Below are 12153 nucleotides of genomic sequence, written 5' to 3'. Positions count from 1 at the left end.
CGGGCATGGGAACAGAAGGACAGATTACTTTTGCAACATGTGGGGAGCTTGCTGAGGCTGCTGCTGTCCTGGGGCTCCCCTATGGCCCCAATTATGTGCATGGTGGGTGGCCTGGATGGGCACCAGGGCACCCACCTATTATAAAGACAGCTATTATAGGCTCGAGGAGGGTGAGCCATGACTCATAGTAAATTGAAGGTGGTGCATATAAAATAAACAAATTATAACTGGTGGTGCGTAAATTATAAATTTGAGTTTTAAATATAACTTTTGAATTTCTAATGCTTGTATATTTTAAGCAGGGGTTGATAGAAAGAATACATGCAGTTTTCCTAACTATAAATAACCTGAAACTTTGTTTTTTTCACCAAATTTAAATAGTTTTTATTTTTGAATAAAAATGTCTTTCAGTGTGGAGTATAGTGAAGAACTTTGTTGTACAGTTTCGTGTCATAGAGTACAGTGTTGAAGAGCGGAAGAGCGGAAGAGTGGAGTGAAGTGCTGTTGTGTATAGCAGAGTATAGTGTCATACAGTGAAGTGTGGTGGTGTGTCGTATAGTGGAGCTGAGTACCATAGATTGGAGTGGCTTGTTGTACAGTGGAGTGGCATGTCGTAAAGTAAGTAATGTATCATTGACAACAGTGTCATGGAATGGAATGCTGTGGAGTGGAGCATCATTGAGTATAGAGTTGTACAGTGGTATTTACTGATGAATAATGTACAACTTAGTGGCAGACAGGGGAAAACAGTTCAGTAAAGTGTCACAGTCACATATAATGGAGTGTCTTTAAGAAGAGCGGCAGAGAGTATCATACAGAGTAGTATTGTACAATGGAGTGTCGTAGAGTGGTGTGTCTTACTGTTAGTTGTGGGTAAGTGTTTTGGGAGGTAAGGATGTATATAGGGTTTAGTGGTGGGTTAGGGTATGGGGTGCTAAGGGTGTGGTTAGTGTTGGCAAGGGTATATGGTGGTAAGGATACTTGTAGGGTTTTGGGGTAGGTAAGGGTATATGGTGGTAAGGGTGTTTTTAGGGTTTAAGGGTGGTTAGGCTCCCCGATACAACCAAAGTGATTGAGAAGACCATCAACAAATAACTCACACACCAAAACAGCACTCATCGCGACCACTGATGATACTCAAAACATTCTGGGCAGAGGAGAAACAGTGGCCCTCATCCTGCTCAACTTCTCCCTGGCCTTCAACACTGTCCCCCACAACACTTTCATCAGAACACTCCAAAAGATTGGCATACAAGGATCTGCTCTCAAATTGATCTGTTCCTCAATCGCAGGAAGAACCCAAAGGGTCAAGCTGCCACCAGAGACCAAGAAACTGATATGCGGTGTCCCACAGAGTTCATCCTTCAGCCCTATCCATTTCAACATAAACATGACACTGTTAGCCAACATCATCCAATCACAAGATATTACCATCATCTCCTATGCTGATGACGCCTAATTCATCCTCTCCCTGTGGGCAAGACAACAATCACCAGAACCAAGTTCACCAACTGCATGACCATGGCAGCAGACTGGATGCAAACCAACTGACTGAAGCTCGACTTCGACTAGACGGACGTACTGGCCTTCATCAACAGGACCTCCCCATGGAATTTCACTCCTTGGCTGTTGGAGCTAGGACCAACACCCACACCCACAGACCACACAAGAAATCTAGGGATAATCCTAGATGACATGCTTAACATGGAGTATTTTTCTAAAATCACTTCCTCCCTTACCTCTCCCAGAGACCTCTTCAAAATCAGTGATTCCCTTTCTTCTCCCCAGATAGCCGATCCCATAGTGGAATCTTAGGAGCTGTGTGATAACATCTCGATCTTTTTCCATTCTAAGATAGCGGACATTTACAGCTCCCTTGAATCCCTTAACCTTGGTATTGCCCCTTCTACTAATGCTGCCCCTGTTAGAGGTCGGAGTTTGACCGGTTTACATCCTCCGAGTTTCTTGTCTTTCCCCCTTCTTATCCCTGAGCTTACGAGTCAGCTCTTGGACGACACCAAATCGTGCTCTCCTTTGGACTTTTGCCCACTTAAAGTTCTAAAGGATCTGCCGGGAGACTGTTATTCCCCCTCTCATGAATGTCATGAATCGCGCAATCTTGGAGGGTGTGTTTCCTTCTCCATGGAAGATGGCAGTTGTTAAATCCCTTCTTAAAAAATCTACATTAGACCCAGGGAATCTCATCTTAATCGGCATCTTAGCTCTTTTCTCCGGGACTCCGCCCTTTTGGATATCTCCCAGCATGGCTTCAGGAGTTCTCATAGTACTGAGACTGCCCTCACGGCAGTTGTCAATAACATCCGCTCTCAGGTCGATAGGGCCATACCACTCTTCTGGTCCTGTTAGACCTGACGGCTGCCTTTGACACCCTATCTCCTTCTATTTTGGTTACTCGACTTAGGGACATAGGTGTTGGAGGTTCTGCATTGAGGCTCCTGACTTCCTTTCTCAATGAAAGGGAACAGAATGTAAAGTTGGGCCAGTTTCTTTCCGCCCCGAAGCCTGTGCTTTGTGGGGTCCCTCAGGGCTCTTCATTGAGTCCGATATTGTTCAACATCTATGTGACCCCACTTGCCAGTGTAGTTAGATCCTTTGGGCTGGACGTACTGTCGTACGCTGACAACACCCAAATAATGGTCTCCCTCACGCAGCCCATGAAGGAATCAGATCTGAACTTCATTAACTGCATGAAGGCTGTGTCGCAGTGGATGGTACAGAACTTCCTGAATCTGAACGGGGAGAAAACGGAGGTGTTGATAGTTGGGGTTTGTCAGGACATTTGGTCTAACGACTGGTGGCCTGCCTCTCTTGGTGACTGCCCTCCTCCCTGTCAGTTTGCTAAAAACCTAGGGGTGTTGATGGATTCTATTCTTTCCTTCGACCGTCAGGTCAGTAGGACCGTCTCCACCTGCTGTGGTATTATCAGAATTCTTAGAAAAATTGCCCACCATCTTTCTCCTGATGCCCGGAAACAGGCCACTGTGGCTTTAGTTGCCTCAAGATTGGACTACTGCAATGCCCTTTATGCGGGCATCAATAAAGGCCTTATACACCGTCTTCAGATGGTCCAGAATGTGGCGGCAAAAATTGTCTTAAATCTTCCCAGAATGGCCTCAGCCACAGCAGCTAGAAGAAGCTTACACTGGCTTCCATTGAGTCTAGGATCTCTTTAAAGATTCTTTGTCTTGCCCATGGGGCTCTCAATGGTGCAGGTGCTGAGGGTCTTAGGTCACTTATCCATCTTTACTCTCCTGGCCAATCCCTTGGCTCCTCCAATAAAAATCTTCTGGAGGTCCCTAGGTTTGTAAAAGCCAAATGGGGAGGCAGAGCATTCTCTACTGTTGCACCCAGGCTATGGAATTCCCTTTCCCTTGAACTCCGAGGGTAACCTTCATCCGCCTTGTTTCGTAAAGCTTTGAAAACCTGGCTCCTTTCCGTAATGTATTTGTAAAGAGTCCTCACTGGTGTCTATACATTACCTGACTTGCCTAGGCGCCTTGATGCCCTTGGGATAAGTTGCGCATTAAAAGATTCCCTTCATTCATTCCTTCATTCATTCATTCAAGGCATTAGTCAACGTAGTCTGCAACTCCTGATCTACATCCTACGCATGCTGCGAAAGATCTTCAAATAGTTGCCTCAGAACATCAGCCTGTCAAATCAACACTCATCTCCAGCAGGCTGGACTATGGCAACACCCTATATATCAGAACCTCCAAACAATTGCTACACTGGACTCCAGACCATCCAGAACACAGCTACACGACTCATACTCAACCTCCCATGCCGCACCCACATCACGCCACACCTCAGAAAGCTTCACTGCCTATTCAGAAGTAAAGCCAATTCTAAATTCTCACACACACATCCAAATCCCTACACAACACAGGATCAGAATTGTCAAACAGCTGCATACACTTTCACCAACCCATCAGACACACACGCTCTCCCTCACTCCTATGCACACACACACTACCTGCATCTGCAAAAGAAAACCTGGAGGCCGCTCATTCGCCATTAGATCCTCCTCCGTACTTCTTGAGTTCAGCAAGAAGCATAAGACTTGGCTCTTTATGTAAGAACCTTGGGACCACACAACTACACTTCTTGCCCAAACACCTGGGTACCCTCTCAGGTGATTAGTGGGCTATACATATTCAAAATAACATAACATAACATAACATGACTGCAGGCCGCACACCAGTAATGCAGCTGTGCAGGTTTAAACTGCAAATTTGACCCGTCAATATAATCCCTTTTGACAGGCCTAAAAACCCTTCTTTTAAATATTTATGAGTCACACCTGAGTAAGCCTTACTGCCCATCAAGGTGGGGTGCATGGCATTTAAAATGAAGACATGTAAATGTTACTGTTAAACATGTTCTTACAGTGACTAGCACCTCAAAGTTATTTTCACTGTAGAAGGGTTGTCTGTTCCATAGTAAACCTAATATTAGGATACAATATTAAGGTTAATGAATGTTATATCTGGCTATGTTATGTCTACCTCGACATCCACTGAAACTCCTTTAGAGATAGTATGATGCTCTTCGTGGTCCCACCTCGAGGCAACATCCCTGATGACTCCCAGTGGGCCAGGGCATTGGACGTACCAAGTGAGGGGGAGAGGTTTTAGGAACCGGAACCTCTGCGAAGGAGATATGCAAAGATTAAATATTTATATAAGTTATTTTTGGAATCTGCTCAAGGACACTCTTACTTAACATATATATATCTCTTTATATAAATGAATACCTTTCCTTAGAGAGATAATTTATATAAAGCTCTCTCACTTGTCTGAATCACCAGAGATCTGTTATTCATAAGAAAACCAACAGCATTAAAACACCTTTCCATCCTGCACTTGCTTTTCTGTAACAATTATTAGAAAACAGTTATTTCTCCTTACGGTTTACATCGTGGACACAGATTTCTTAGTTATCATGTTTCTCATTTCAAGGCTTTGATTTGGCCGTGTTAGATTTATCAATGACTTTAATGTTCCTTGCTTTCTTTTCATATACTCACTCGGAACAAACTCCACTTTCAGGTAAGTGCACTTTTTATATATTGTCCTGTACCTTTAATGTTTGTTGGTTATATGACCTTTCCTTTTCTTTTAAATACTTACGTTTATTCTTATTTCAAAAGTGAATTTGTAACAATCGTTTGGTTGTTAAATTAAAAGGTCCGTGCATGGAGTACACCTTTGTAGCTCAATGTTAGTCTCAAAAACGTTCTTTCTAAAACAAGGCACGGTTACTAATCAATTTGAGTCTTTGATCCCTCTGGAAAACTTACAAGTAATGGAAAGAAGGAGGGTGTAGGGCATCATAAGGAGCAGTGGCACTTGGTGACAGTGAGACAGTGCTTAATATAAAAAAAAATAAGTGTCAGGGCTCTCGTCAGGAGGCCACGGCAGCTTGCACCACACATTGCCCCTGTAAAGCTATGTAATAACAGTAACATCTTGACTACTGACCCTCACAGTCTTACAAGTGTGACATTTCCAACTATTTCAGGCCCCCAAAGCTATAGGAATGGCTTGAGTGGCAGGTAATGGATTTTTAAATAATATATTAAATTACTAATTACCTGTTGTTGTGGCAACATCCAAATTAGTCAGACAGTGCCAACTTGTGGCAGACTGTCACACGCACCGGTGTTGACAGTTAAGTGCTGGAGCCCAGCAACGGAAACCACTGCCTCATATTAAGCACTGCAATGCCACTAAAACGCAGCTGAACTGTGAAGAATTTTCAACCTTCTTCACTGACAAGGCCAACACTTTGCAAATAGAGCTTAAGATGGCAGTGGACAACCTTCCCAACAAACCACACATACTAAACAACTCCACCCTGACAATCAACCACGATGAAGCAAAAAACAAAGCGCATTGGGATACCTTCAAGCTATATGATCAGAATACTATCGCCAAAACATTATCGGATATCAAACCGAATAACCACTATAATGACCCACTACCTGCCAAATGTCTACAAAAAATCAACCACATCGTCATCCCAATATGGACCAAAATAATAAATGCCTCGCTCTCACAAGGGATCCTTCAAGAATGCTTAAAAACAGGCCAAGTTGTCCCGATCATCAAAAAACCAACAGCGGACCCAGCAGATCCTAATAACTTTCGCCCAGTTACCAATATTCCAGCACTTGCCAAATTAATCGAGAAATGTGTACAAAACCAACTGAGCCACCACATCGCTAATTTCACACTATTAGACTACTGCCAATCTGGGTTTAGAACAGGCCACAGCACAGAAACAGCAATCCTACATATCGTCGATGATGCTTTACAGGCCCTGGATCATAATAGAACATGTCTACTAGTCCTTCTTGACCTGTCCTCTGCATTCGACACTGTAAATCATCAAAAATTACTAAGCAGGCTGCATACCATGGTGGGAATGTCGGGAAATGTGCTGAAATGGTTTGAATCCTTCCTTCAGAATAGAACTCAAAGGTTTTTGGTCAGCCAGACACCATCCCCATCATGTCCTAATTTGATCGGAGTTTCTCAAGGATCTACACTATCTCCTTCACTTTTCAACCTATATGTCGAACCTCTGACAGAAATTCTCAGAGACGCAAACATATCTTATCATATGCACGCAGACGACACGCAGATTTACATCAAGATTGCATCTCTGGAAGATATCATGGTAATGAATGAGGCCTTAAAAATTTCATTAAACTGGTTGACCAGCAATCATCTGAAGCTAAATGCACAAAAAACGGAGTTCCTATTAATCTCTCCACCAAAGAACCACACGGAAGTGAAAGAATGGATCAAATTGATCACAGCACTAAACTACACTCCTACTCTATTGGGCTCAGCAAAATCGGTAGGAATCACATTAGATAAGAACCTTGACATGAAAGCCCATATCAAATCAATGGCAAAAAATGCACGCTTTCACTTCAACTATATTAGGAAAGTGAAACCATTCATCTCTACAGCAGATCTCAAAATGGCAGTACAATCCTTAGTTATCTCAAGGATTGAATATGGATGTACAACCTTAGCAGGTCTGCCAAAAATGTCCACGGCACCACTAAAAGCATGTCTCAATGCGGCTGCAAGGCTCATCAACTCATCAAGGAAATTCGATCATATCACGCCACACCTGAAATCGTTAAACTGGTTACCATACGAAGCTAGAATCCAACTTAAAATGGCATGTATCACCCACAAAGTGCTCCACTACAAAACACCAAGATACCAGGCTCAGAAGATAGAGCTATCTGGAGGAGACCAGCCAGGAGTGCCAAGGAGCTGCTGCTGAGACCACCCATCTTCCGGAAGAAGAAAACATACGACAGAGCTTTCTCAGGGGCAGCCCCCAGAATCTGGAATGCACTACCTCCAAATATTAGGAAAATTACAAACACAGCAACATTCAAGAGGGAAGCTAAGATTATCCTAATGTGTAAGTTCCTCACTTAGGCAAGAAGGGACATCATCGCCACCGCAACATAGTTGTGCCAAAGCAGAACAACAAATGGAAGTAAATAGAAAGCTACTATTTGTACTGGGGATAACCTAGAGGCGCTATACTTACCCAGAATCTGAAGGAAAAATGCACGGAAAAAGAAAATTTGGATCTATTGTTATTGTATTACAATTTACAGTACAGTAGGCAAATAGAATACCATGTACGATAACCTTGAAGACAGACATAGACTGAAATTATATTGGAATATGCACATGCCGATGTCAAGTACTAGCCTAATATACCTCGCCATTGTACATTTTTATGCTATACTGCTTTATAATCGTATACCTAACCTACCTCATATCAGTGTGAAACGGTTTACTACATAACTTTATACCTACCTACCTCATTCTCTGAATGGGTATGCTATGCAAGATGTATCTCTACCTACCTAATGTATTTGTGTCTGTGAAGCGCTCTGATACCCAAGGGTCACGTTCACCCTCTAGAAAACTGTCTAAATAAAAATAAAAATAAATCAGGGCTTGGAAGAAAGAGGGAGCTACTTTGATGAGCTGTTTCTCTGTTGCACATGGCGAGTCTCTTCCTATTAAACGGATTCAGCTGACGAAGATATAATTTGGTTTCTGGAGCGTCAGTTACTATAAGGGTTAGGGCAGTCAAATATTTAATTATGGTTTACAGTCATCGGAGGGCAAGTATACGATTAACAGGGGGCTTTTGCGATGTCGGTCGCGGGGGAGGAGGAAGAAGTGCGGGCCTAGTGGCTGGAGCGCCAAGGAACACAGACCACACAGATTGGTGATTAGGGGCCAGAAGACCACAAGCGGTCTCCAACAGTTTATTTATTCCCTCTGGTCACGCCTTGTCAGAGGGTGATACATTGTGATACATTGTGTGCTATTGCTTCCAGGCCAGATCCCCGAGTTCTGCTCTCGTGGGATCTTGATCAGTAGATCCATTCCCAAATCAATATTAGAACTACATTAACAAAGATACAACAAGCAAAATCTTGAAGTTTTTGTGACTGGGTGTTGGATTCGGTCTCAGGTACCGGTGCAATGTGTGAAAATGAGTCCAATACTTCGACCACTGGGTACTTGGAATAGCTGTCAAAAAGCCCAACCATTACTCTCCCATCCCGGAAGTTTCCAAAGTCGAGGCTTACTTGAGACCATGGTGCTGAGGCGGGCTCTTCAGTAATTACTGGTGCTGGGGGTTTAGCGGCCATTTTGAACTAGGGTGTCTACAGCTGTATCTAGCCCTGGACACCACACCTTTTCTCTCATGCACAATTTCATTCTCACCGTTCCTTGGTGGCCGTCATGGGGGAGTGTTGTTACTCTTTCTTGGAGACTCAGCGGGATCATGATTTGAGAGCCTTGTAGCACAACACCTTCTTCTGCAATGCTCAACTCTTCTCGCACTCTCCACAGTTTCCCAAGGTGTGTCTTCTCTGATTCACACCAATTATTTGCTTCCCGTAGGAAGTTGTCCCACGATCCTTTCTGTATTGATTTCATCACTTTGGTTAGGACCGGGTCATCTCTGGTTGCCGCATTGATTTCTCCTGTGGAGGGGGTGCGAGGGCAAGCTCCTTGGGATACCATGTCATTGCAGTCTTCTGTCTTAATTTCGCTGTTGGCATCTTCCTCGCTTGGGTCTGGCAGGTGCTGACTTAGGAAGTCTGCAGGATTCCACGCCCCAAGTCGATACACAAGATCCATGTGGTAATGCAGCATCTGTATCACCCATCTCTTGATTCTCAGTGGTGGGTGTGGAGCTGTGCCTTGAAAGAGCAGGACCAGTGGTTGATGTTCACTGACTACCCGAAAAGGGTGCCTGCTAACTTAGAGGAGGAAATGGCTGCACGTCCATTTAATTGCCAGCACCTCACGTTCATTCTGTTAGTATCTTGCTTCAGTGGCTGTGAGGGACTGCCTCGCGAATGTAAGGGACTCCCACTTGTCTGGCTCCACCTCTTGTGTTCGGACAACCCCAAGGTCTATGGGGCTAGTATCGACTCATAGCTCGGTGGCGTGGGTTGCGTAGAAGTACGGCATCATGGTGTTGCTGAGCAATGCCTCTTTGACTCTCTGGAATGCTTCTTCTTCTTCTTGGCTCCATTTCCATGCCTCATCCTTCTTGGTGAGGGCTCGCAGGGGTTCGGCTGTGGTGGCCTGGGTGGGTATAACCTGCAATACGTAGCCATCCCCAAGAAACTCCCCACTTTTGATACTGTGATTGGCACCGCTGCTGTCGTATGGCATGTGACTTCCGTGGGTCCACTTGGATTCCGTCCTGACTAAAGACTTATCCTGAAAAATTGATTGACTTTTGAAAAAAGGAACACTTGTCTTTATGTAGTGTTATGGCGTGGTCTGGTAGCCGCCGCAGAGTAGCTTGGAGGTGTCGGTGGTATTTATCGATGGTCGAGGAATGGATCAGAATGTCATCACTGACATTTAGTACTCCCTCTAGGCCAGACAAGACTTTTCGGACAGAATCTTGGAATATTTCGGCAGCCGACATTCCAAAGCTTAACTATTTATATCATTGCAGCCTGATATGAGTTGAGAAGGTCGTTACATATCGACTTTCTTTGGCTAGTTTCAGTTGGTGACACCCCTCACTCAGATCCAACTGGGAGAACCAACGGTATCCGTTTAAGTAGGCTATGATGTTGTCGACCGTTGGTGTGATGTGTTACTCTCGTTAAATTGCCAGATTTGGTAGGCGCATATCAGTGCACAGTCTTATTTTACCTGGATGTTTAGGTTTCTCCGCTATGACCATAGGCAAGACCCAAGGCGTTGGGCCGGTGACCTTCTCAATCACCCCTTGCTGTTCTAGGTCACAGAGTTCTTGTTCTACTAATGGACATAAGAGTAACAGAATGCGCCTATGGTGGAGTGTCACTGGCTGTATCGCTTTGTCAATGTGTACCTTGACGGGCGGTCTCTTCATGCATACTAGTCCAGTGAAGAGATGCAGAACATTTTGAGTATATCATCTGTTTGTAGCGCCTTGACTGTGCGGGCAAATTTGACTAAGCCGAGGTCTTCTGCTGTATGGCTCCCTACCAGGATATCGGCTTCTCTATCGACCACATGGAATGTTGTTGTGTTTTCTTGGTCTGTGGACTTTACTCGCATGGTCATTTTGCCCTAGGGGAAGTGGTGTTTTACTTTCATATATTGGTATTTTGGCATGAGATGGGGTCAGCTGGGGTCTCGGTTGTAGTTGTTTATATTGCTGAGTGCCCATCTCATTGACGGACGCACCAGTGTCAATGAGAGCAGTTAAATAGGATCCTGCAATGTCTATGACACATGTTGGTTGCGGGCGCCGCTTGCATTTTAGGTCACTGGCGAATGATATGAGGTAGCGTTCTTTTTCCTCATCAATGGAGGAGTCTTTGAGGTGGTGTTGTCGTCTCTGTTGTCCCCTGTCTAACTAAGAATTCTCTGGGTCTGCAAGGGAAAGTTGTCTCACCGACTTTGACGGTGGTCTCCTCCAAAGTGTGCCCCTGTTCCGTGGTCCCCCTCGGCTAGCGATGGCAAAATGGTTGAGGATGCCACATTTTGAACACGTACACCCTTGTGCTGGGCATTCCTCTAAGGAGTGCTCATCTCTGCCGCAGTATCCACATCGTAATCCTGGTGTGGGTTTTGTTGGTTGTCTGCCTCTGGTCCCTCTGTCTTACACTCGGAGATCGTCTGCTTTCTCATTTTTAATGCCGATCTGGTTCTCTGGTTGCTGGACGATAGCGATATCCATCGTCATCGCCCTTGGGTCTGATAGGTCATGTGACTATGCCATAATGAGAATGTCTTCCATTGGGATCTCGGGTTGGTGGAGGATAAGGGTCCGAAGAGTCTTGTTTCGGCAACCTTGTATGACCTGCGCTCTTACTTCCTTATTTTGATCATCAGTCATGCACGTGCTGGCTAGTGCTCTCAGACATGCGTGAAATGCATCCATAGACTCCTCCTCCCTTTGACGGGCTTGACGGAGCTTGAATCTCTCATAGTCAGGATTTAGTTGTGGGCTGCAGTGTGTGTCTAGAGCTCTGATGACGGCATCATAATAATTGGCAGCCCCAGTGAATGGCACATGTGCAAACAGCTTGTATATTTCTTCTCCTGCAAAATGTAGCAATAGGTACCTTTTGACGGTGTTGTCATTCTCTCGTGTCACCATGAAGAAGTTATTTAGGTGGCCGATCCATACTTTCCACCATGGGGAGGCAGTGGTGGTGTCTATTAGCTCGCTGAAAGAAGGCAGTGCATTGATTTGTATTGTATTGTATTGTAATTTCATTTACATAGCGCTTACTACCCCTGACGAGGCGTCAAAGCGCTTTTTCGGCGGGTAGCACGCTACTCCGGGACCCATAGAGGATTAGTGTTGAATTAGTATAGTGAAACATGCAAGTACATTTTAAGTGGTGGATAGGTTAGTCAGTTATTTGGATTTGGAATGATAGCAGAAGGATAGAGTAGGACAAAGGTTTGTATTTATTTATCGCTTGCTTGTTGACGCATGCTATTCAGGGAGCCTATAAAGGATTAGTGGTGAATTAATATGGTGAAATATGAGGTAATTTCAGTGGTGCATATTAGTCTGTTCCTTGGAGTGAGAAGGATAGCG

Source organism: Lissotriton helveticus, chromosome 3_1, assembly GCF_964261635.1.
Source record: "Lissotriton helveticus chromosome 3_1, aLisHel1.1, whole genome shotgun sequence".
Taxonomy (NCBI): domain Eukaryota; kingdom Metazoa; phylum Chordata; class Amphibia; order Caudata; family Salamandridae; genus Lissotriton; species Lissotriton helveticus.
Note: the sequence above shows the minus strand (reverse complement) of the source record.